Genomic DNA, 24,573 nt, shown 5'->3' with positions numbered 1-24,573 from the left:
GAATGAATGGCCGGCCGGCCGGCGGGTGGGTGGGTGAGCAGCGCTTCCCGCCGTGCCTGCATCGCGGCGGGGAAAACCAAGCATTTATCTCCGGGTAGCAGTAAAGGGGGAGTGGCCCTCCTACGCGCAGCCAAACTGTCCTTGGGATCCGCCGTGCTGCGATCCGGTGATCCCCCCACCCCACCCCCTCCTGGCTTGCGGAGGCTTTCGAAGGATCGTTTTCGGTGTTTAGCAAGGAGGCGAAGCAGTCGGGCAGAGAAGAGCCGAGAGCCATGGGGGCTGGTTGCTCGAAGGGCGAAGCAATTGGCAGGAAGGAGGTGGGGTTCGGTGACAAGATCAGCCCCACCATCTCGGGCGTGCTGAGCGAGTAACCGGGGACGAGGCGGGGGCCTCAAGTCTGCCCCGTTGTTGTTGGGGGCGGCGGCGGCGGCGCGTGCTGGTACCCGAATTGCGGGGCAGCTGCCTTGGGCTGGGCTGGGCGGCTTGCTTGCAGATCGCGACCGGCAGCTGTTGTGCCCTCTGGTTCGGGGCAAAGACAGCTGTTCTTTCTCAGGGACGAGAAGTTCGGCGTGGAGTTGCTAGGGAATGGCGTGTAGCTCTTTCGGTCTTGGGCAAAGACTCCCTTGGAAGCGCGGCAAATTGGGGATGGGGAGCAACTGGCCGCTGAACGGGCGTTTTCTCCGCTGGGTTGTCTGCGAGGACAGGAGGCGAGCGGAGAAGCATTACCCGGATCGCGAAAGGGGGCGCCGCGTTGGGCCTGACAGCAGGGGAACAGCTGCAGTGGATGGCAGCTGCTTGCCTTTGCTGCCGTTCTTGCTCTCTTACGCCAACCAGACTTCGGACTGCAGGAGAGGAAACGTGCTGTCGTCTTTGGGCCTTGGTAGTGCCGCTTGACTGGTGTAGGGCTGCCAGCCTTTGCTGTCATGCCACTCTTGTGAGCTCACAGTGGAGTGGGTGCTGAACGGAAATGGTGTGAGCTCCATGTCTAAGTTCTGGCTGTTCAGCCTATTGTGTGATATCTGGGAGGCCCTGGACCTTAGCCAAGCCCTTTTCTTACCAAACTCAAAGTAAAGCTTTAAGTAGCTATAAGGTTCTCTGAACCGGCAGTAAGAAGAGTGCGCACCTCACAGCTTGGCAGTGCTCTGAAACTGTGCAGCAGGGTACCTTTTCTCCCTAATCTGCTTCCCTGGCTTTATCCTGGCAAAGGAGCAACACATCCAGGCCTGAAGGGTCTGAAGCTTTTGTCAAGGCAAAACTCTGGCATGTTTTGCATAAAAAAAGAGAAATGGATAGACTCCTTTCCTAACTCTGCTGTCATAATAAATAAGGAACTGGAATCAATTCAGAAATGCAGCGATAAATTTGTAAATGTTGCTAAAACTTCAATATGTGTGTTTCCTGCAAAACTGTCTTATGTTGAGAAACAAGCCTTCAGTCTTCTGTATTTATAGCTTAACTCTTGTCACTGTCCAACAACAGGCATCCAAGTTAGCATGTTAGTCTTTCTCATTCATAACAAGTGTGCATAGCCCTAGGAAAGAGATGTGCAGTTCACATAGTGATCCAGAATATGTATGTATGTATGTATGTATGTATGTATGTATGTATGTATATGTATATAGGAAAGATAGTGGGAATAACTGTAATTTACCTGCTTTATTTGCTTTCTGGTTTTGGTGGTGTCCAGATGTATTGTTCTAAAATTTCCAGCATCTTATGTAGGCTAGGAAGATAGAAGCTGCGATCCAGTTCATCCAGAGAGCTTCAAACTAAAATAGGCAGACTGCCTAAGAGAAAAAAAGATTTAGATCTTGCAGTAAAAATACATGTGTTTCTTTTGGGCTTATAAATGAAGCATAAGCCCAGTTGTACAGTCTGCTTCAAAGAGACTGTGATCCTTTGCTTACTCAACCTGGTGTGTGTGACAGTACAATGGAGGGACTGCCTCAGCACTGTCTTTATAATTAATTTCATTCATGTTGATTCTAAATTCACTGACATTCTGAATGTTGAGAGCATCTCTGCAGTGTTGTTGCACCAATCAGTGTGTATGACCCAGTTATGGGTGAGTAGCTGACTTACAGATTTCCCCAGTGGAGTTGGGCATCAGATTTCTGCATTGCTGAAGTGATAGAGGCCTGCTCCGTTTATTTGACATATTCTGTCACAGAAACAACATCTGGAATTTCTTTAACCTTTCAGTTAATATTGTGGGTACTCACACCAGAATTCCTTTTAATGTGGATGGATTGAATTTGTGGTTTCATTAGAAATCAGCTTTGGATTTTGAATGCTTTGATTTAGAGCAGCTTGGACACATCGTTTTATTCCAGAGATCTGGACTGGAGATGAAAGACATGGGAGCTGCAGCTGGTACTAGAGAGGCAGGCTGTGTGCACATATGCCCCTGCCATCCACACGCTTGTTTTTGATTGATCTGTACATGAACATTCCAGCTGTGTTGCAGACATCATACTGTTATTCTAGGGGACTTGTCTGGTAAGAGAGAAGTACCGTAATGGTAAAACAACCTATGCAACTGTTTTCTCATCTAGCATGCATTGCAAGTGCTGGATTAGATGTTCAGCAATAGGTAATCTCCCATTTGGGCAAATGGCAGGCTGCCCAGTTCTGCTCACATATCACTCAACCTGCTATATTTTCAACCTGGATGTGCTGCCCAGTCACATGGAGGGATCCTGTACGTTCGTCAACAGAGGTAACTGAGGGGCAATGGCAGATCCAGGGGTAGATCAATAGCCTTTTGGCTTACAGTTAGACTAACAAGGTGCTGCCAAGTGGGGCTAATTTGAGCTGAGGTTTCATTGCTAATGCAGTTGGTCATATTTAGATTATTTTGTTATAGGTTTTGTGGAATTCTGAAAATCAAACAGATAAGTACAGCAATATTCCACTCTAGAATGCCAGTATTATTTTTAAACTATTTCAGTTACATCAGATAGTAGGGGTTTTCCCAGCTTGAGTATGATTTTATTTAACTTATTTTCCCTTTAAATGCAAAATAGTGCAGCAAATAGAGCTGGAAAGGAGGGAGATGTTAAAATGATGCACCTCCGAAATTTCCTGCTTAACAAGGTTTACTATTTGCATTGTTCACCTAGAGCCGTGTTCTTAGGGGATTGTGAGAATTGAAGTCCACAGATCTTAAAGTTGCTGAGGTTGAGGAACATTGACCTAGAGAGATTAAGTGAGATGAGGAAAGGAGTCGTCTTGTTGCTTGTCTAGGATTAAATTGCAGAGGGGGGAAAAATTAGTTTCTTTCCCTGCTTGCCATCTGGGCATCACTTTTAATCTGAGCACATGGATTAGTGTTTGTTTCCAGGGAATACTGTGAGTATTATTTTGGGGGAGGAATTCAGAACAGACTTGATTGACTACTTAACAGTACATTCTGAAATCTATCATTGGTTCAGCTCTACTGGCCTATTTTGTTTATGGGGAAGCTAAATTTAACCAGATTTGTATGGGTGTTGTCAGGTTCTTATTTCAACCAGAGAGGGGCACTCATCAAATGAATGCAGTTCTCTTGCAATTATGATAGTAAGAATCTCCAGAAAAATAGATAGTCCTTGATTTAGAACCACAATTGGGACCACAATTTCCATTTCTAAGCAAGATGATTTATTAAGTTAGTCAAGTCCAATTTTACAACCTTTTTTTTTATTACCACGATTGCTAAGCAAATCACTGCAATTAAGTGAATCAGATGATGTTAAGCGAATCCAGTTTCCCCCTTTGACTTTGCTTGTTGGAAGCTGGTTGGGAAGATCTCAAATGTCGATCACATGACCCCTTTGCCAAGTGCCTGAATTTTGATCACGTGACCATGGGATGTTGCAATGGTTGTAAGTGCGAGAACCAGATGTAAGACACTTTTTTTTCAGTGCCCAATGTAACTTTGAACGTCACTAAATGAATAATCAGTGATTATGGGATTGTCAGTAAACAATCTCACTCATTGCACTAAATTAATTCTAGGAAAAAGGAATTTGGCTACTCAGGAAATTGGTACCCATAGAAGTGCCTCTTAGTCAGTGGTGGGCTACTCTTGGTTTGGACCGGTTCGGGTGAATCGGTAGTTCCAACCAGCGGCTGGGCCCACCCACCCGCCCTGGTGCTATCACGTCCTATATAATCATCACTTTTCAATGCCGCGCACATGTGTGGAAGGTGAATGCGCTTACATTTTCGGTTCTGGGCGAACTGGTTGTTACAGTATGTGACGCCTACCTCTGCTCTTAATTCAGTGTCCTGATGCAAGGGGACCTTAGTCTTAGTAAGGTTTTTATCTTATGTTATTTAAGTTTGAGAATAGGGAGAAAAATTGCTTTGTGTGCAATCATGAAATGAATGCCACATCCTCTATAGCACATTGTTCCTCCTAACTGGGTGCTTGCCCCACATCTCAGTTCCGCTTCTTGAGTTATCATGCAGATGTGATCCTTCTCTCTTTCTGATTCTGTTCTCTCCTGAATGTGACTTGTCATCGATTCAGAGGGCCCTTTGTGTGTCTCATTGTGTGTCCTATTCTTGGTGTTTGTGGTTGGATAGAACTAGGCAACTGCAGGTTTTATTCACTGTATCTCTTTACATGTTCTTTCATTTTTATTGCAGTTTCCTGAATTTGGTTATCTGCTGTAACAATGCAGTCGTCCTTGACTGTCTGCTTTGTTAGAATATAGTCATAACATTTTGCGGATTATATTTAATAGCATTTTCCATGTCTGTTCTAATGGCCAGCTAATAAAAGCCGTAGACCCTAGATACAAACACAATAAGATATGGTCTCATGTTACATGAAATTGCTATAGAAATGAGCATATATTCACTGGCAGCTGCTCTGGGTCAGGGAACAACTGACAGCTGCCTGCAACCAGAGACATGACTGCTTCTGTTCTATGCTTGAAATGTCTCTTTTAAATGGGACGGTATTTAAAATAGTTCCATGGGTACCATGGAAATTCAGTAGGTTTTAATTGCTGATATCCTGAATGCCTTTAGGTTGCATCAGGAACTCTTCTCTGTTTACTGACTTGCTTTGATATAATTACCGGTAAGTGAGGGATTATGGAATAAAAAGTATAGTCCATTTGGATGGCATCAAGTTGGAGAAGATTTAGTTACATAATTGACCCCCCTCCTCCTTAAGAAAAAAAGGCCAGGTTGCTTTAATGAATGTCCAAACAGTTATGAAATTAATCTTTATTGCCAGAAGATGGGGCCCTTTTCCAGAAATCTCATACTATTAAGTTAACATTTATGCCTCACTGACTCCCAATGCTAGGGAGTACCGCAAGCACACCCACACCCATAATTCAATGCGCCCCGCCCCCATGCATGCACGTGCAACCCCCTTCCGTGACCCCCACTTTTGGCATGCAATGGCATGGTAGGCTCGTTTTTCGCCCTCCAGAGGCTTTCTTGGAGCCTGGGGAGAGCGAAAATGGCCTTCCCCACCCACCCGGATGCCCTCCGGAATCCGGAAATGGCCCATTTCCTGACTTCTGGTGGGACCAGAAGGCCCATTTTTTGCCCTCCCCAGGCTCCAGAGGCTTTCTAGGAGCTTGGACAGGGAAAAAACAGCCCCACCCCCGAAGCCCTCCAGAGGCTGGAAACAGCCCGTTTCCAGACTTCCGATGGGCCCGGGAGGCCCAAAAATCAGCTGGCCGGCGTGCGCTGATGCTGAGCTAGGGCAACTTTCACACGCCCACAGATACAGCTCCACGTGCCACCTGTGGCATGCGTGCCATAGGTTTGCCATCATGGCCGTAGGGTATAATGATTTAGAACATAAGTATTTCTTTCTCTCTCTTTTCCAGGAGAGAGTTGGCATTTTGAAAGGTGGGAATGAGAAACATTTGTGGTGCCATGGTTGATGGGCCTTGATTTTTCTTTGATCAAAACAGAGATAGTACAGGAAGAATTGATGGGTCACTGCTACAGTAGATAAGATACAACACTATTCTAATGGTACGTGCTTGTGCGGGTAAAAACAAAGAACTATTGTTTTGTGTTAGATTGCAGAATTTCTGGTTCTGAATCCTTTATTGATAGGCCACCAGTGTATTAAGAGTTAGGAAGTGGATTTTTATTTTTTTTATAAAACCCAGCCTCTTATTTCAGGCTTATAGTGCAGTATTCCTGGCCTTGGTTTCATGCATTTCTGCAAAAAACTTGCAGTGGAATAATCATCTTGCACTCTTTGGAAATCCTGGGCATCTGGGAAAACAGCAGCTTGCAATGAAGCAGTGGTTTTGTGGGAAGAAGTCATTTCAGAAGCATGACAGTTTGTTTAGTCAGCACTGTTCCAGACAGCCTTGCTTTAGAGGTACATAAGTTTTGATCTGTTTTCACGTGAACACAAATTCTATCTTACTGTACATCTCCTGGTTGCAGTGGTAAGAAAAAGGAATTGGGTAACTGATTTGACTTTGTGCTGTATGTTTTCTGCTTTGTCAGAGATTAATTAGAAAAATGCAGAATCTCTGGAGATTAACTATGTCTCTTCAATTTCTTTGAAAAACAATGCTTTAGAAGTAGTTCATTTACATTCACATTTGGTTGATGGTTGCAATTCCAGTAGAGTGTTGCTTATGCCTCATTTTAGAGGAAGGTGAAGAAATTCAGTTTCTTGTCACTAGCCATTGCTAAGGTATTGGGAAATACACCCAAATGTAAATAGGGTAGTAAATCTAAGAGAAGTGTTGCCTAGCCATAAACAAGCTTCATCTTGCTAATAGCAAAATTGTTTGTTGTCTAGTCCTTACTTGACAATGAAAAAGTCAAACGATTTGGAAGAGAAGTATTGATTTTGTTTTTAATATGTGGAAGGGCATTAATTAAACAAAACAAAGGGGAAAACAAACAAGAAAGAAAAGAGCCTGTATACATATTCACATCTTATACAGATTATATGCATATTAAGTTTTCCACAATGGCCATATTTCATTAGAAATACTGTATGTACTCTGTATCTGAAAGCATCTTATTTGTAAATCGCATGTAACTTACATGGAATCTGAGACTGGGTGGTACTTGGGTGGGATTGTTTGGGTTTTATGGCGATGTATTGATCCAGTATCTGGTCAATACATTGGGTGGCGCAGGTGTGGATGGGGCAGAATGCAATCCTGGTGCAATCTTGATAAGACGGAGTGGTTGTGCTGTTTATCCACTGGGATTAGGGATACTACCATTGTTAGGCTTGGATGGGATTGCAATTCCTAATTTTAAGAGTGATCTGCAGCTTGGGGTCCTTCTGGCAGCTGTGGCCAGGAGAGCCTTTGCATAAGTTCATGTTACGCCATCACCTGTGCCTTTCCTTTAATTGGTAAGTCTTTCAGACAGTCACTCATGCCCTTGTCATCTCATCTCACAATTGAATTATTGCAATGTGCTCTGTGTGGGGCTGTTTTTGAAGAGCACCTGGTAGCTACAGCTGGTACAAAATGCAGCAGTGTGAGCAGTAATGGCTGCCTTTCGGTATGCCCAAGTGTCATTGCAACTAGATGAATTGCATTGATTACCAGTCAGCTTCCAAGTGAAATTCTAGATCCTGGTAATAAAATAAATATAGTCCAATAAAGGACTATATATGACATAGTAGCTGAATATCTGAGTGATCTCCAATCATTTTTGCTCATGCCAGTGTGTTCTGGGAGAGTGGGTACACTCCAGGTCTTGTTTTTTAAACATTGTGGAATTATTACAGCATCTTCCCGAAGATACAAATGATGCCCTCTCTCCTGGGGTTCTGGAAAGCTCTGAAAACCTGGCTTTGGTCCCAGGTCTGGGGTTGATGTTTTATATTTGGGGATTCCGCTTTTCTTTGATTTGTTTTGCTTTTATGACTGTTTTAGTCCAGACTGTCTGGGTGGTTTATGTTTTATTTGTTTTATGGATTTTTTGTATACTGCCTAGAATCCATTTGAGTTGGGTAGCTGAAACAAATTTAGATAAATAAAGAATTGGGTCTTCCATCCTTGAGTAAATGGAGTTATAAATATATGTATTTCTAATGATGAAGCTCTGGTCTTTTAAGCACTAAAAAAGAGTATGGAGAATCTTTCCAGCCATCAATTTTCAGGCAATAGGGATATACAGGTAGTCCTCAAGATACAACCATAATGGAACCTGCACATTATAGTTGCATGTCGCAATGGTCGTTAAGTGAAGTGTCTCATCTAATGACCCCCATCCTTGCTCTCAATGAATCGTTAAATGAACATGCCAGTTGTTAAGTGGAGCACGGGATCATTCAGGTTTGGGGAAGGTCCTTAGCTCCCAAGGCCTTCCACACCTCCTGAGATGCCCGTGCTCTGCTCCCCACCCTTTGGGTTGCCACAGGTCTTTTTTCCACTCCCCCCAGGCCTTAGGCCTGATTCCTACTCACCAGGCCAAACACCCTCCTCCTCACTTATTATTTGAAGAGCTCCGAGGACTTCCAGACCATTGGAATGGATTGCTTTTATGTGTGGCTGAATGGCAGGATTCCGTGAGTGGGACACCATTTTGTCACATGCACAAAATGTGTTTTACATGGATACGATGATTGTGCAGTTCTTTGGCGGTCACATTCAGGTCATTGCTGTGTAGCAAACAGACCGCTCCATTTTGCTTCCTTAATGAGATCTGCCCTGTAGAAGTTTCTGAAAACTGCAGAAAGCTGCTGCAGTGCTACGCAAACTTTGTTAAGGTGGCAAACGGAGCTGTTTATCTTGCAGCCACCAGGGCAAAATGGCAGTTGTTTCCGGGTCGCCGCCACTTTCCCAGGGACACGTGGCCTGCCTTCCTTTCCCAACATGAGGTCTGAAGAGTTTCAAAAGGTAAATATGATGGGTGATGGGCTTATAGGGAAAAGGCCCAATTACTGTAGCATCCCTGTGGTTGATTGCAAGGGCGAATGACTGTAGAGGCAGTGCAGCTGTTGTAACTTTTAAAAGGGATCTGTTGTAGCTTTTTGGGGGGCGGGGGGGTGGGGGGCGGGGGAGGAGTCTGTCATAACTTCAAATGGCTATTAAATGACCTGTCAATACCTCGACGACTACCTGTAGTTTCAAAGAATATGGATGTCCAAGAATATTAAAACTTGCCTCAAGGTCAAATGTATGTGTAATTAGCTCTTCCCAAAACATACTAGAACATGACTAAAGCATACGTTTTAGTGAAGCATTATTTTTATACTGGAAAAAACGGGTTTGTTAAAAGCCCAACCTTCATTTGGTGTAAGAGAAACTGAGAGGATTTTACTAAAAAGTTTTACCGTTTCTTTTTGTGGGAGTCCTTTCATAGTGTATCCCAAAGCCATTTATTTTCCCCCACTGTCCCAATCCATCCTGTGGCCAGTAGATTTTACCCAGGAATCCTATGCATTACAATTGAACCAAAGTTAAAGGGTTTGTGATGTAGGGTTGTGCGGTGCTTTAGATTCTGTCTCCAAAAAGGTATTTTGGGGATACATAGGAATGTGAATGTAGGCCCTATCTGCAGCACCTTAAAACAACTCTGTTTTTTCCTGGACTCAAGCTGCTGGCTGTGCTGCTATGCTCCCTTGGGAAAGGTTCAACTTCTTTAAGATCAGGCAGATGTGTGCCACCCTTACATTTCAATGTGCCTCTTCAAGAGAACCAATCCAAAAAACTGCACAATCATCGTATGCATGTAAAACACATTTGTATTTCAAATGTGATTTTTTTATCTTGGCTTCCCTCACACAGGGCTCTTCGTCATGGCTGACTTAATGTGCTTTCTAACTGTATTTGAGACAGCAGAAAACAATTCTGGCATTACATTGGCAGTCATTATTGACAGTCTCTATGCTGCTACTGGCACAATGCTGGCAAATAGTATTAATGTTGTGCAGGGTGTGCAGGTCCGTTAAAGACCAGAAATGGTGGATTCAGCTGGCTTTGATACCTGTCTCCGCCCTCACCCCAAAATGTCATCAGCCAGCAGGAAAATATCCACTACCCTTTCTTCTTAATGTAGGATGGTGCTAGGAAAAAGGTGAGTTATGTCAAGAGCCTAGATCAGTAGATCTAAGTACTTGTTGGATTCTTTTTATGTTTGTACTGGTGTTTTGTTTAGATGTTTCACAGGGAGCTGATATAATATTTGGACACTTGTTGAGCATGGGTTCCTTCATGAATCAACACTGCTAATTAAACACATGGCTTTTCTGTCAAATTCATCTTCCAGTGTCCGGGAAGATAGTTCCTGGTAAGTGAAGCAGCTAGTCCTCGCAACCAGTAACCCTCTATCTGCTATATTTCTAGTAATATTTGTAGTAGTACGCCTATATGGGGAGAATACTAAACTTATCTTCAGAAACAGATTAAAAAAAGAAGGGTGCATCATAAAGTAGGAGAAGTGTCCTGATTTTCTTTTTTCTGTTTGTTTATCCCTGCCAATGGAGGTCAGTTGCTGTTTGGGCTGATCTTTACCCTGAACTGGACACAAAGAGAAAGCTCTGCTTGAAAGACTAGGATTATCTTGCTAGCTTAATCAAAATGGTCTCGAAGAACAGGATCTAAGATAGGAAGGTGGCATGCCTACATTGTGTATTATGGCCAATGCAGTTGGGTTTCTATGCTACATGGACAAAATATGCCATAACCAATTGGTCCTTACTCCATGTTGCAGATGTCATCTGAAAGACTAAGGCTTGACACCTACTCTAGTTCTCTTTCTTACTAAGAAGCATTATGTGGAAATAAAGGTGGTAGCATGAGAAAACCCATTTCTAAAGGCAATTTATATGCTTTCTGTGCTTGGATATTTGGCTACCTCACAATAACCCTGCAAACTAGGTAATTTATTAAAGCCACCAAAGCTACACAATATTTGACAAATAGAAAAGCTGAACCAAACTTCACAATCACTAATCCTAGGAGCCTGGTGCTAACATTTATTGGAGCATATCTATCCTGGACATGAAAACTGAACTCAGGCCTACATAAAAGGAGTCCCTATTGCCTAAGAAACATTGAGAATGGCCATTCAATGATGTGATAAGTTAGATATCCCTAACCTGTCTAAAAGTTGAAAAGTGATTGGAAGTGATATGAGGGCCATAAACAATTACACTAGAGCATGGTGAGATAACATGAACTCAGGAAGAGAAACCTGAACCAATTTGCAAAACAGAATAGGCAATGGGAAGAAGAAAGTTTAACCCTTCCCACAACAGCTAATACTGCAGATACTCCCTTTTTTCTGCACTACAACCACAGATTACTGCTAGTAAAGTATCACAGCTCAGCTACAAAAAATATTTAAGAATGGACTTGAAGGTACACATGCACAATAAGATCCACTGGGCACTTAGACCCATCCTGTATGAAATAACTATGAAGATTGTTGCTTACAATGAAGATTGTAAATACTCAGCTGCTTCTGCCATAAAGCTTCTGGCCAATTGATGCAATTCAGCCACTGTAGTCATGAGATCTGATGTAAGGGGGGGAAAAATGACATCTTGTGATTTTAGGAAAAAAGCCAAGGTTTTTCAGAGCTGTTGCAACTCCATTCTCAAAAGAGGAATCTATAAATGAGATTGCCAGGAGGTTTTCAGCTGCTGGGAAAGTAGAAATAAATCTATGGGCATCCCTAAGAAAATGTATTTAATCACCGGTAGATTCCAAAACAATTGATGGGCTAGTATCGTAAAGATTTAAATTAATGCTCAGGAGAATTTGAACTTCAAACAATGAGTTTCTTGAAGTGTTCAATGAGGTGCCAGCCTCTACATGCGTGTGCATGTGTATTTGTAAGAAGGAGTGTTGCCATTTCTTGCACAGCCTCCCTCTGGACTTTTTCATTCCTTATATTGCCTGTGTAGTCATCTCCCTCTTCTTTCTGTTCCTCCTGTTTTTTTTGTTTTGTTTTTTAAATTTGATTTATATGCTGCCCTTCTCCGGAGACTCAGGGCGGCTTACAATGCGTTAAGCAATAGCCTTCATACTTTTGTATATTTATACAAAGTCAGCTTATTGCCCCCACAACTGGGTCCTCAATTTATCTACCTTAGAAAGGATGGAAGGCTGAGTCAACCTTGAGCCTGGTAAGATTCGAACTTGCAGAAATTGTAGGCAGCTGTGTTAATAACAGGGTGCATTAAATCACTGTACTACCAAGGCTGTTCTCCCTCCTACAGCAAAATCTTCTCTGGTAAATTATTTTTTTATATTTACTATTGAATTGAGTGGCATGGTTTTCTGTCAGTTTCCTAAACTATTTTATTTCTATTCAGTAGCCTATAGATTATGTAATAAATATGAAAAATTGCATAAACTATTGCTTGAGGAGGAAACGGGAAAAAAGAGACATTTTTTTAAAAAAAACCCTGTGCTTATGGTTTGTGTACTGAACAGAATTAAAGTGTGGACCATCGACTTTCTTCATTTATGTTTTAACTGAGAAGCAACAAGGTTACAGCCAAATAAAAACTATCTGTCTTGGCTTAGTCTTTTGCTTAATTTATTTAATGAGCTTCCTCTCTTTCCTGCCCAAGCTATCCCATAGTTTATCAAATTACAAAATTAAAAGGATTTCCTCAGACCTCCTTTTTATAACATTTAGCTTTTAACTGCTTGTAGGAATATTACAGTAAATATTCTACAGATGTGAAGAAACTGGAGTACAATGGCTAAATATTGCTTCCAATCAGAAGCAGGAAGAACTGGCACAGAATAGTAAAGTCAGGTCATATGTAGAAAACAACTATATTAGGATCTGTAATTCTCCACCCTTTTCCTCTAAACATTTTTAACAGCCTTTTAGGAAGACCCAGGTGTGGTTTGGAGACTTGGGGATATTGTGATGAATTCTTTTTGTTGAGCTATTTTGCAAGCAAGTCATTCTCCACATTTGTGATAAGCAAATCTATGATTTGTTCAATTGGCCATTATGCATATCCAGCAGCCACATGTTCCATAACTTATATCCTTAATGTATGTCTCTGTATTGGTTCTCTGTACATATATGTTGTATAGGAATCATGGAAGTTACTATAACCACATCTGGAAGAATCAAACTTGGTAAGGATTGCTTCTCTACCTTCTGAGGGTAGGACTAGTCTAGTTTGCATGTTACAAGAGGAGTATCTGTCACATACCTATTTTTTAAAATTTATGTTAAGCTGGAACCAGACATGCCCAGGTTGAAATTAAATATGAAATACCCTAGGAGGGTTTGGGCTAGTCATTGACTCTCAACCCACTTACCTCACAAGATTTTTGTGAAGGTAAAATCAAGGGACACCTGTTCCATTACAGAGAAGGTGCACCTCCTAGGTCCCGTTAGATTGCACGGTTTCAAAAAAAGGACCCAAAACATGTTGACAGTATTGAAACTGGGGAAATAGGCAGAAATCACTGGAGCAAAAGGTATATGAGTATGAGTCCAGAAAAAAACTCAAATTGTGAACCAACTCTGGAGTGCTGCTTCCTCCAGAGTTACCAATGCAAAGTCTCCACATAGCCCTCAGCCATGCAGGTTGAATCAAAGCCTGTTCTTCTACATCCCAGACCCTCATTGCCTCCAGGGCCCAGGCATTGGGAAAAATACTTCTGTGAAATCACTTCAGGCAGATACTGTACATATACCTAGATATCATCATATACATGAGATAGTTAATCTCATGCTAATAAATGACCTAACCCAGTAACATTTCTAAATAGAAAGGAGGAGTGGATTGAGCCTTGAGGCATCCTGCAAAGCAAAGGCTTTGGGCTAGATTACTCCTCCCTGACCAGCTGGTAGTACCCTTGGAGGAAAGAAGAAAACCATTGTAAAACAATGCCTTCCAACCTAATTTTCTAAGCTAGTCCAGAAGAATACTATGATTGATGGTATGGAAGATCACCAAAAACTCAAGAGAGTTAAGACAGATAAACCACCCCTACCTGAGGTACAAGCATAAGTGTAAACAGGTCATCTCAATACTATAACCTAGCCTCAAAACAAAACAGAAAAAGAAAAAAAAACCTGGCCTGAAAACTAACTGAAAAAGTTCTAAATAATTATTTCCTCTGGTGGCCCTTTTAAACTGTGAGCTGAAAACTACTGATAGACGAGAATATTTGTAGCTCAAGGTTGAACTATGGGGTTCTTGGTTATTTTCTTGCAGATATTTCATTAGTCAACATTTGCTCAGAACAAAGTCAACTCCATTCTAGCACCAATGATGTTACCTAATGAAATGTCTACAAAAAAACAACCAAGATCAGAAAGCACCAAGACCCTATAAAGCTGAAAACTGGATGAAACTGGGTGTGCATAAGAGCACTAGCGTCCCTGTCCTAATATTTCCTCTAATTGTGTCTATTGTATGTATTCAATTCATGCTTATACTTATATATATTATCCAATACGTTCTTGACAAATAAATAAAATAAAAAATAAATAAAATTGTCCACAACTGTTGAATCCAACGTAGCTTTTAAAGGGTGAACTACCATCTCCTTTAAAGCAGACAGAATGGTCCCTTCCTACATTTGCTACCTCTTGATCCAAAAACATTTCATTATCTGTGAGGCCTTGACCAACCAGAAAGAATATGGCTTTCCCAGCTCCTCCTCATGCAGCAGGGACCAAGTTATCTGGAATAGGGTAATTGTCTATCTGCGGACATAATGGTGGAGCAGATATACAAGTGTTTTGCCATTCTTAACACCACAGGTAATTCTTAATAAAGGTTCTTACCTAGTGTTTGGTCAGATTTGTACTTCGCCATCCTTCAGCAAAGCTGTAGGCATCTTTATGTCATTTCATCTTCTGGAGGTTCTTTAAGAACCAGGGTTGTATCTGAGAGGTTCATGGACAACAATCTGCACGGCTATGATCAAATCCTAGGTAACTGTCATACACTCATTGCAAGCAATGACTAAGGCTTTAATTAACCCATGCAATAGAGCTTCAGGGACTAATCCTAAAACCTTCTGGAATCCCAATTGATTAATCCATGTCTTGGGACAGACCAGTCAAATATGCCCTACCTCCTTGCAGTTTGTGTGTGTGTGTGTGTAAGTAACTAGGCATACTCTGAAACTAGTAGGGAGTGATCCATATATGAGGTATAAATGAGAATATCTCCCAACTTCAGATCATGTTGCCACTGCCCCAAGACAAAAAACAGATCTTAATATATAATATTATATTATATATTAATATATTATATTATATTATATATTATATATTATATAATATTAATATATAACCCCCACTGATAACCTGGATCAGGGCCATGATTACTATGGCAGCCATGAACTCCTAAGCCACCCTCTGGTCTAGAGACCCATATATAAGTCTGGGGAACTCCACTGCCAACTTGTGCTTAGAATTCAGCAGCTTAGGAAGGAAGCAGCTGTGCAGCAGGAAAATTGGTCTGCTACCATCAACTCCAGCTCATCCTTAAGACCCAACATCACAAATATGGTTTTACATCTGGCTATCTGTGGAAGAGCACCCTAGCAGTCGTTAGAATTTCTTGGAAGACAATAGCCGCACACCTACCTTGTCCTAGAGTCACAACTAGTGCCACGTCCAAAACGGAGGTGGGCATATTTCAAAGAAAGAACCCCACCACCACCCTCATGCCCAATCAGGTTTCAGTAATGCGTATCAGGTCAGCTCTCGTTTATGATTATAGTTGAGACAAGCTTTATTATAGCCCAACTTTGCATTAGACTGGGGCCACCAACACTCCAGCGAGCAGATTTCAGGGCCAAACACAGGTGATGGAGGGCAGGCATTGGGACCAAATATTCAGACTGCCTTCCCCAAGATTGACCTACCTTCTGTCTCTTGCTTCCTCTTTGTAACTACCTGGCTATTCCCCCATCCCAATACCCATTTCTTATGACCTTAGTCTTCTTCCCCCATGTCAAAAGGCCCCATCACACCTCAGATAATAATAATAATTATTTATCACCTGAATGAGACACACCAGCAAAATCGCCAATTGATCTGGGTACCAGTGCATTTCTGTGAGCATTCACCATTCAAACCCTGGCTACCGCCCAAGGGTGAAATCCAGCAGGTTCTGACAGGTTCTGGAGAACCGGTAGCGGAAATTTTGAGCAGTTCGGAGAACCAGCAAATACCACCTCTGGCTGGCCCCAGAGTGGGGTGGGAATGGAGATTTTGCAATATCCTTTCCCCTGCCATGCCCACCAAGCCATGCCCACCAAGCCACACCACGCCCACCAAGCCACGTCCACAGAACCGGTAGTAAAAAAAATTGGATTTCACTACTGCTACTGCCTATGCCAGACATAAATCTTGCTCTTACCAGGAAGAGACAGAACATCTCTCCGTTTCTTATCTGAAAATGAGTAAGTAGTTCCAGCTCACTCCATGCCTTCTCCACAACACTTCCAGTACAGAGATTGTTAGTTCAATCCAATCCCATTCACCACTTAATCATTCGGAGATAAAATTATAAAAGAACAGCAAAACTGCCCTATATTTTCAGGCAGAGTCCAATCCCTCTTAGTCTCAAGCCATGTTGTATAGTGAAGATGATGGCTAAAATGGCCACCCTCCCATATGGCCAACCTCATAGCATCTGTAGGATGCAGGCTGGCACTCTTACAGGACCACTATCATGCTTCTGCTGCTGCCCAATACATGGGTTTATATCTGTTTTACATATTTTGCATGACTCATTTTGCCAGAAGTTGGTTTCCTGTTTATAAGAACCTATCTTTTTAAGAGCAGCCATTAGCATATAGAAGAAGCTAGTGCACTGCCTAGAGACAAATGCAACCATCAGGCCTGCTATGCTTCTCAGCCAAATAAAAGCTGTGTCAAAGGAAGTACTAGCCAGTTTGTCCAGTTCATCCTTAGCTGGCATTGCTCTCTTCATAAAGATTAATGACCTTCTCAGAAAACAAGTGAAAACACATCCATAGTTGTTTGGTTTTCAATATAGTATGCAACTGCAGTTTATATATTCTGAACAGAGGTGGTATTCAGCCGGTTCGGAGCAGTTCAGGCAAATCGGTAGCGAAAATCACGGGTGGGCCCTCCCCTCCCACCCGCCCTGGCTCTATGCTGTTCTATTTAGGCACGTTTTTGAAGCCAGGCGCATGCGCGGAAGGCTGTACAATTAGAGTAATGCTAGCCAACTTGTTTGGAAAAGGTTTTTTTACTTCCTGACAAAGATTTGAACTACCAGAATTAACCACATGGAATTTATTCCTGAGTCTTCTTTATAGTATTGCAGGGGCCGAGGCAAACATTCTGCAAGTTTCCTTGCTTTACAACTCCTACCCAGTTGCTATGTTGCGCTTTCCATCTATACATACGTATTTGCCAATCTTTGGTGTCCATATACACTATATTTTCATGCACCTTTCCTTTATGCAGTGACAGTTGCTATGCAACAGCCCAGCTCGCTAGATGCTTAAAACTCAAACGATGAAGCTGGATAAAACCACCCTAAAAATACTCTCTGCCCAAACCTTCCCAGACCCGTTCGAGGGAGTGGCTGAGGTGGAGCCAGCAGAAGGGGCAACTGGAAAAAATTCCAAAACCGAATGCCGTCCGAATGGTTTTGTGTGTCTTGTCAGCTGCACACTGCAGTACTAGGAATAGTTTCCTGGCAGGGAGCTGGGATTGGCTAGGCTCAGTGCATGGGAGCCTCTGCTGTTCCTTCTGCTCCAGCCGGACTGGGGTAACCCTTTCTTTGTATTTCTCTCTTCCTTGGCCCTGTTGGTGTAGCAGGTGCAGCTGAACATTTGATGCTATGAAGCTGGACTTTCCTAAATTCTAACCTCTGCTCTCCACCTTGGTCTCCTTGCTAATTCTGACTTGCTAGGTTGTTGTTGGGTGTCCAAGGGCAGCTTTTCCCACCCAATCTTGGGAGGGCATAATCTTGTGCTGCCACTATGGGCACGGTCGGTGAGCTCTGTGCTTCCAGTTTCCAAGCCTTCCTCTGCTCTTCCATCTTGGTGGACACCAAGCCAGGTAGGTGTTTTAACTTTTTCTGCTGTGGAATATTTTGCTGACGTTATGATAAGAGGGAAGCAAAAGACAGGGTGGATGCAGAGAGTTTAAGTTATTCCCTCTGCCACGGATAGAATTGTTTGTTGGGATCCCTCTGTTTACCATCAATTCTGAAAGCTGCACTGTAGATTGTACTTCAGTGTGTTTATTGTAGCTTTCCTTTTACAAGAATCATTACACTAATGTTCGGTTTAAAGGTAACCTTTTTTTCTTGGAGCTTGTGCACTCAAAGTTAATTCAGTTGCCTACTGAACTGTTTCATTGATTTCTTGGTTCGGAAACCAGTCTAACTTTCAGTGATTGGGTGGAAGGAGAGCTGACTTCTGGTTTGATTACAGCAGGGTAGAAATAATTTCTGTTTTTGGATCACTAGAAGAATCTTTGTGCAAGGAGACAGAAACCAAGTGACTTTGGAAATAATGAGATTATTATTAAATCTAATAATAGGTTTGATTGCTAATTACATCTTCCCAATAATGGATCAACTTGGTGCTGAGCAGGATGGCTATTAGTGGAAGTTTGTGGCTAGGATATTTTGCTTGACCTTCCCGAACAAGAAAATGTACAACTGAGTAGTCACAGGTTTTTACCAACCAATTTGGAATTTGCCTGGAGGGGTATGAAGTATGAAAATAATTATATTTAAATGTTGCCCTTTTTTAGGGCAATTTGGATCCTCACTAATGAGGACTGGTACAGACAGTTTAAACTAAACTAAAAATATATATTTAAAATAGCAAATGAATCAGTGCCAAAGTCTGGTGACCTTGGCTAGGTTACAAGCATGGGGTGGGATCGGGGGATGTTTTCACTTCCTTTTTTTGGACTATGACATCATCTATAACAGCGGTCCCCAAGCTTTCTGGCTCCAGGGACTGGCTTCAAGAGCAAAATTATCTTCCATGGACCAGTGGGGTGGGGGAATGGTTTCATGTGTGCAACCTAGATCCCACATGTGACCAGATGACACTTCGCTCACTTACCTGCCACTTGCACAGACCAGTTCACAACAGGCCACAAACCACTACTGCTCCACAGTCCGGGAATTGGGGACCCTGATTTATAATGTGTCTTGTCCCGCCATGGAGAATTGCCATTTGACAGATCTTCATGTAGTGATTGTTGTTGTTAAAATCATTGTATTACAAAAACATTTAGCTGTCTGCTTTGTAGACTCCTTAATTCCTTGACCAGGGTAGTATTCAAGAAATACAAATATGCAACTTTCTCATTCAGCTTTGCACCACCTCTGCCTCATAACATTTTATATCAGAAGACAGGAGACACAGTAACAGCGCTTGGGATTGTGTGAGAAAACCAAATAGCTGGACACTTCAATAGTAGAAAATCTTTCTCTGAAATGCTTCTTACCTTCAGATAAACAGTGGATCAGTCTACTTCATCCACAGCCATCCCAAAAATCACCAACTAGTCGAATTAGAACTGTTAAGTCTGTGAAGACGACACTGAGGCCAGGATGCTGAACAGATAACTTTTATTAACAGAATTAACAAGCATAACAGAACAGTCGCCCGCCTGACAGCTGCTTAAATACCCAAGCTGTCAGACGGTCTGACCAATCCTGAAACAGGCAGCATCCCGCTTAAACAGTTGCTGTGCGCCTCCACCAATCCGAGCCCGCTGATGACGGAGCGTGTTTACCCACGAGGATTCAACACCCCTTTCCCCCCGGATAGAGCACTCGTAATCTGCCAGGTAAGTAGGACGACGACGAAGCCTCCCAGATCTCCGTAGCCCAGGGTTAGGTGGAGACGAAGGTGCAATTTCAGCCTGGGGACTTTCAGCTGACTCAACAACCACCGCACCGGGAGGACCACCTACAGTGGCAAACTCTGGGAATTTTGGCAAGTTTTCCGGAGGGAGTGTCACCACCGGAAGCGGGTTGTTGGAGACCGGCGGGGCCAGATGCGCCTCCGGAACTGCTGTAAGCGTCGGCAAACACGGGGCAACTTGCGGTGGTTGAGGCTCCGCAACATCGGCCCAACGATGCCTTAATTGGTTGATATGTCACCGCCACACTCGACCATCAGCCAACAGGACCCTATAAGAATAGGGCCCGGTTAGTTCTATGATTTGCCCCGGGAGCCACCTGACTGTGGAGTCGAAATTCAAGGCGAAGACTAGATCACCCACAGCGAATAAACGAGCCTGACCCTTGCCCCCCGTGTATGACTCTTTTGTATAACTCGGATGTAGGCGATCCAGAGTGATGCGGAGTCGCCGTCCCATCAACAACTCGGCGGGGCTGTGCTTGGTAGAGGCAGTCGGAGTTGTGTGTTGTGCCAACAGATATTGGTATACTCTCTGGTGCCAATTTGCGGGCCCTAGACGACGTAATGCCTCCTTAGCGGACCTCACGGCCCTCTCCGCCAATCCGTTTGCCGCCGGATGGCAGGGGGCCGTACGGGCATGGCGAATGCCCCACTTAGCAAGAAATAACTGGAAGGGTGCAGACGTGAACTGCGGGCCGTTGTCAGTCACTATGGTATCGGGCAACCCATGAGTGGCAAAGAGACCTTCTAAAACCCTCGTGACAGCGTCCGTGGTAGTGGACGACATGATGGTAAGGTCCACCCACTTGGAGTACGCATCAACCGTGACCAGGAAGGTGCGGCCAAAAAAAGGGCCCGCAAGATCCAGGTGCAGTCTCGTCCAGGGACCCCTGGGTGTTTCCCATTCCTGGACCGGGGCCTCGGGGGGGGGAGGCCGTGATTGTTGACATTGGGGGCAACGGACCACCCACCCCTCTATGTCTCGGTCGATCCCTGGCCACCAAACATAACTACGGCCTAGACCCTTCATCCGTACGATGCCCGGGTGGGCCTCGTGGAGGCAGGCTAATACTTGAGGTCGTAGCGCGGGGGGGACAACTACCCTGTTTCCCCAGAGGAGGCACCCTGACAACACGGACAACTCGTGCCGTCTGCGCATATAGGGCAAGAATTCGGCTGCCGGATTAACCGAAGGCCAGCCCCTGCGCACCCAGTCAAGTACAAGGGAAAGAGTGGGGTCAACAGCCGACTGGGATCGAATGTCAGCTGCGGTTACTAAGGGAGACATCTCGTCCACCAGGAGGACGGACGTAGTCGGGGCAGGGTCCTGGACAACTAAAGGAAGGGGGCAACGGCTAAGGGCATCAGCATGCCTGATCGCTTTTCCTGGTCTGTATTGTAATTCATAAGAATATGCAGACAAAAACTCCACCCACCGCAACATGCGCGGCGAGAGGACAAGAGGGGTTTGACGGTCAGCCGCCAATAAACCCAATAACAGTTTATGGTCGGTTACCAGGTAAAAAAAACGACCATAAAGGTAATCATGAAACCGTTTGATCCCCGCGACGGCAGCTAAAGCCTCCCGGTCAATCTGACTATAATTACGCTCCATGGGTGACAAGGTGCGTGAATAGTAGGCAATGGGGGCTTCCGCCCCATTGGGCAATAGGTGACTCAAGACAGCCCCCACCCCATACGGAGAAGCGTCACAGGTCAGAGTTAGAGGCAGACCTGCATCATATTGGACCAAAACGGCATCAGACGTGAGAACGTCCTTAACGGCGTTGAACGAGGCAGCCGCCTTACTATCCCAATGCCAGGGGGATTTAGCGTCCAATAGACGATGGAGGGGCTCTGCGAGGGAGGCCTTGTGCGGTAAAAACACCACGTAAAAGTTAAGTAGGCCCAGGAAAGCCTGCAGCTCGGCCCGATTAGTGGGTGCGGGGGCATCCTTGATAGCTTTGATCTTGGATGGAGCGGGGCGGATTCCAGCAGAATCAATCAAGAATCCCAAAAATTCCACTTGGGGAACCGCCATCCGACACTTATCAGCCCTAAGTTTCAACCCCGCTGCTCTGAAATGAGTGAGGACAGCCCTAATCTTTGAGACGAGGTCGTCCTGATCCGCAGCTGCGATCAGGACGTCGTCAAAGTAGGGCACAACTCCATGTAGCCCATGGAGCAATCGCTCCATCAAACTCTGAAAAATACCCGGGGCAACACTGACCCCGAATTGTAGACGGGTACACTTAAACGCTCCCCTGTGTGTCACTATCGTTTGGGCCAGAGCAATGTCCTCGTCAACGGGGAACTGCTGATAAGCTTGGGCCAGATCAAGCTTCGCAAAAACCTTACCCTGGCCTAGTGAATGGAGTAAGTGCTGAACCACAGGGACGGGGTAATGGTTAGCCTGCAACGCCCTGTTAAGTGTCACCTTGTAATCAGCGCAGATCCTAAGGGATCCGTCTGACTTCAAGGGGATAACTATGGGGGTCTCCCACTTTGAGTGTTCCACCGGTACAAGGATCCCCTGCGCTATCAATTTGTCCAGTTCCCGGTCCACCCTGGCCCGCAGTGCAAGAGGTACCCTTCGAGGTTTCAGTCGCCTAGTGGCCACTTGGGGGTCCAGATTAAAAGAAATGGGAAGCCCTGTATATTTACCGAGTTGGCCATCGAACACATCTGCGAACTCGCGAGTCAGTTCAGTGGAGATGTCATAGCTGGTAGAGTGAACTCCGGAGACGCTCAGGTGTAAGGCATCAAACCAGTCTAACCCCAATAGACTGGGAAGGCGGTCTCGAACGACGATCAGAGGCAGGTGACCTGAAAAAGAGCCATAAACAATACGGAACGAGCCACAACCTAACGTGGGAATATGCTTCCCTTGGTAATCTTTAAGTTTAATCGAGCAGGCTTTAAGACGCCGTTGGGAGAAGGCAGGGAGCAATGCCTTAAGGGTGGGCCATGCAATAATGGAACGGGAGGAGCCCGTGTCCAGCTCCATACGACATGGAAAACCTTCCAGCTGGACCGTGAGATGGATCTTGCTGGCTGTCCCCTGTGAAAAGGCGTGGTTGACCCCCACAGCGTCGACTTCTGCATCCCGATCCTCTTCCACACGATTACCCCGGCGCTTGAATCGCTTGGACTTAAGGCGTTTGGAAACAGGCTCCCCCGCGTCATCAGGGAGGGGAAAAGCAGCCCGGCAGATCCTGGAAAGGTGACCACGTTTGCCGCACCGGCGGCAAATGGCAGACTTGAAACGGCACTCCACCCGGTTATGCTGGCCACCACAACCCAGGCATCCGCTCTGAGGAGATTTGCCCACGGGAGGCGCTCGTTGCTTACGGCCAGACTTGAGGCAGCACACCTCCCCTTCAGGCTCCGAAGCGTCGTCCATGTCAGAGTCCTCATAGTGGACGGACTGCGAAGTAGCAGGCAGAGCCCCCATCCCTCCAGCCTGCACACGCTGAATGTCGGCAGAAGACTGGGCGGACATCTCCAACGCTCTGGCCTCATCCATTGCGATAGGGAGAGTTAAATCGGAGCGAGCAAAAAGTCTCCGTTGCAGCTTTAAATCACGCACCCCGCAGACCAGTTGATCCAGGAGCATATCATCGAGCTCCCTAAATTCACAGTGGAGAGCTGCCGTGCGCAGGGAAGCCATATATGCGTTAACAGACTCCCCTGCCTTTTGAGATTGCTGGTAAAAAGCGTGCCGCCAGGCTATTTTAGAGGGGGCGGGAGCGTAGTGCTGTTTAAGTTTGCCCAATAGTGTCTCCCAGGGTACGGTGAATACCGGTTGCGGCGCGGCCAGGGCCCTGGCGGTGGCAAAGATCTCACGCCCACAGGAGCTTAAAAAGTACCCTCTCTTCCTGGCCGGAGGAAGGTCGGCCAGGTCGTTTGCATGTAAGAAGCATTCAAACCATTCAATATATTCGTCCCACGTCTCTGTGGCAGCCTCGAACGGCGTGAAAGTGGGGAGAGGGACAGCCATCGCGGTATTAACAACCACCGTGACGCGCCTCAGCTGGCCTCAGTTCCGGCGAGGGTTCTTTAGACCGATCCCATCCTCGTCGCCAGTTGTTAAGTCTGTGAAGACGACACTGAGGCCAGGATGCTGAACAGATAACTTTTATTAACAGAATTAACAAGCATAACAGAACACTCGCCCTCCTGACAGCTGCTTAAATACCCAAGCTGTCAGACGGTCTGACCAATCCTGAAACAGGCAGCATCCCGCTTAAACAGTTGCTGTGCGCCTCCACCAATCCGAGCCCGCTGATGACGGAGCCGGCGCGGGGCGTGTTTACCCACGAGGATTCAACAAGAACAATCCACTGAGTTAGTTGTTAGATAGCAAGAAAGTAGTTTTAGAAAAGAACCCCACTATTATTCACTAGAGATGATACAGGTACTCCTCAACTTACAACCATTCGTTTAGTGACCGTTCAGAGTTACAACAGCAGTGAAAAAAATGACTTATAAATTTTTACCCACTTACGACTGTTGCAACATCCCCATGGTCATGTGATCAAAATTTGACCACTTGGGAGCTGGTGCGTATTTGATGGTTGCAGTGTTCCAGAGTCATGTGATCTCCTTTTGCAACTTTCTGAGAAGCAAAGTCAAACAGGAAGTCAGATTCACTTAACAACCATGTTACTAATTTAACAACTGTGGCAAGAAATGTCGTAAAATGGCACAAAACTCACAACAACTGTCTTGCTTGCGAAAGGAAATTTTG

The 24,573-nt window shown here is 44.7% G+C and overlaps 1 protein-coding gene across 3 annotated transcripts in view; it reads left to right on the top strand.

Annotated features, from left to right (window-relative positions):
• CYTH1 (cytohesin 1) overlaps positions 1-24,573 on the top strand; it is a 69,025-nt gene that overhangs the window by 115 nt on the left and 44,337 nt on the right. Inside the window, exon 1 of one of the 3 annotated variants that reach the window (XM_070937670.1) lies at positions 17,920-17,991. The exons of the other annotated variants lie outside the window; for them this stretch is intronic. The gene's annotated coding sequence lies outside the window, so the exon portion shown is untranslated. Of the gene's footprint in view, positions 1-17,919; positions 17,992-24,573 lie in introns of those variants that run through there. 3 annotated transcript variants of the gene reach the window in all.

This window comes from Pituophis catenifer, unplaced genomic scaffold (genome assembly GCF_029215685.1).
Source record: "Pituophis catenifer annectens isolate HBS135680 unplaced genomic scaffold, rPitCat1.0.hap2 SCAF_2, whole genome shotgun sequence".
NCBI classification, from domain to species: domain Eukaryota; kingdom Metazoa; phylum Chordata; class Lepidosauria; order Squamata; family Colubridae; genus Pituophis; species Pituophis catenifer.
This window is presented reverse-complemented; position numbering and strand designations above follow the sequence as displayed.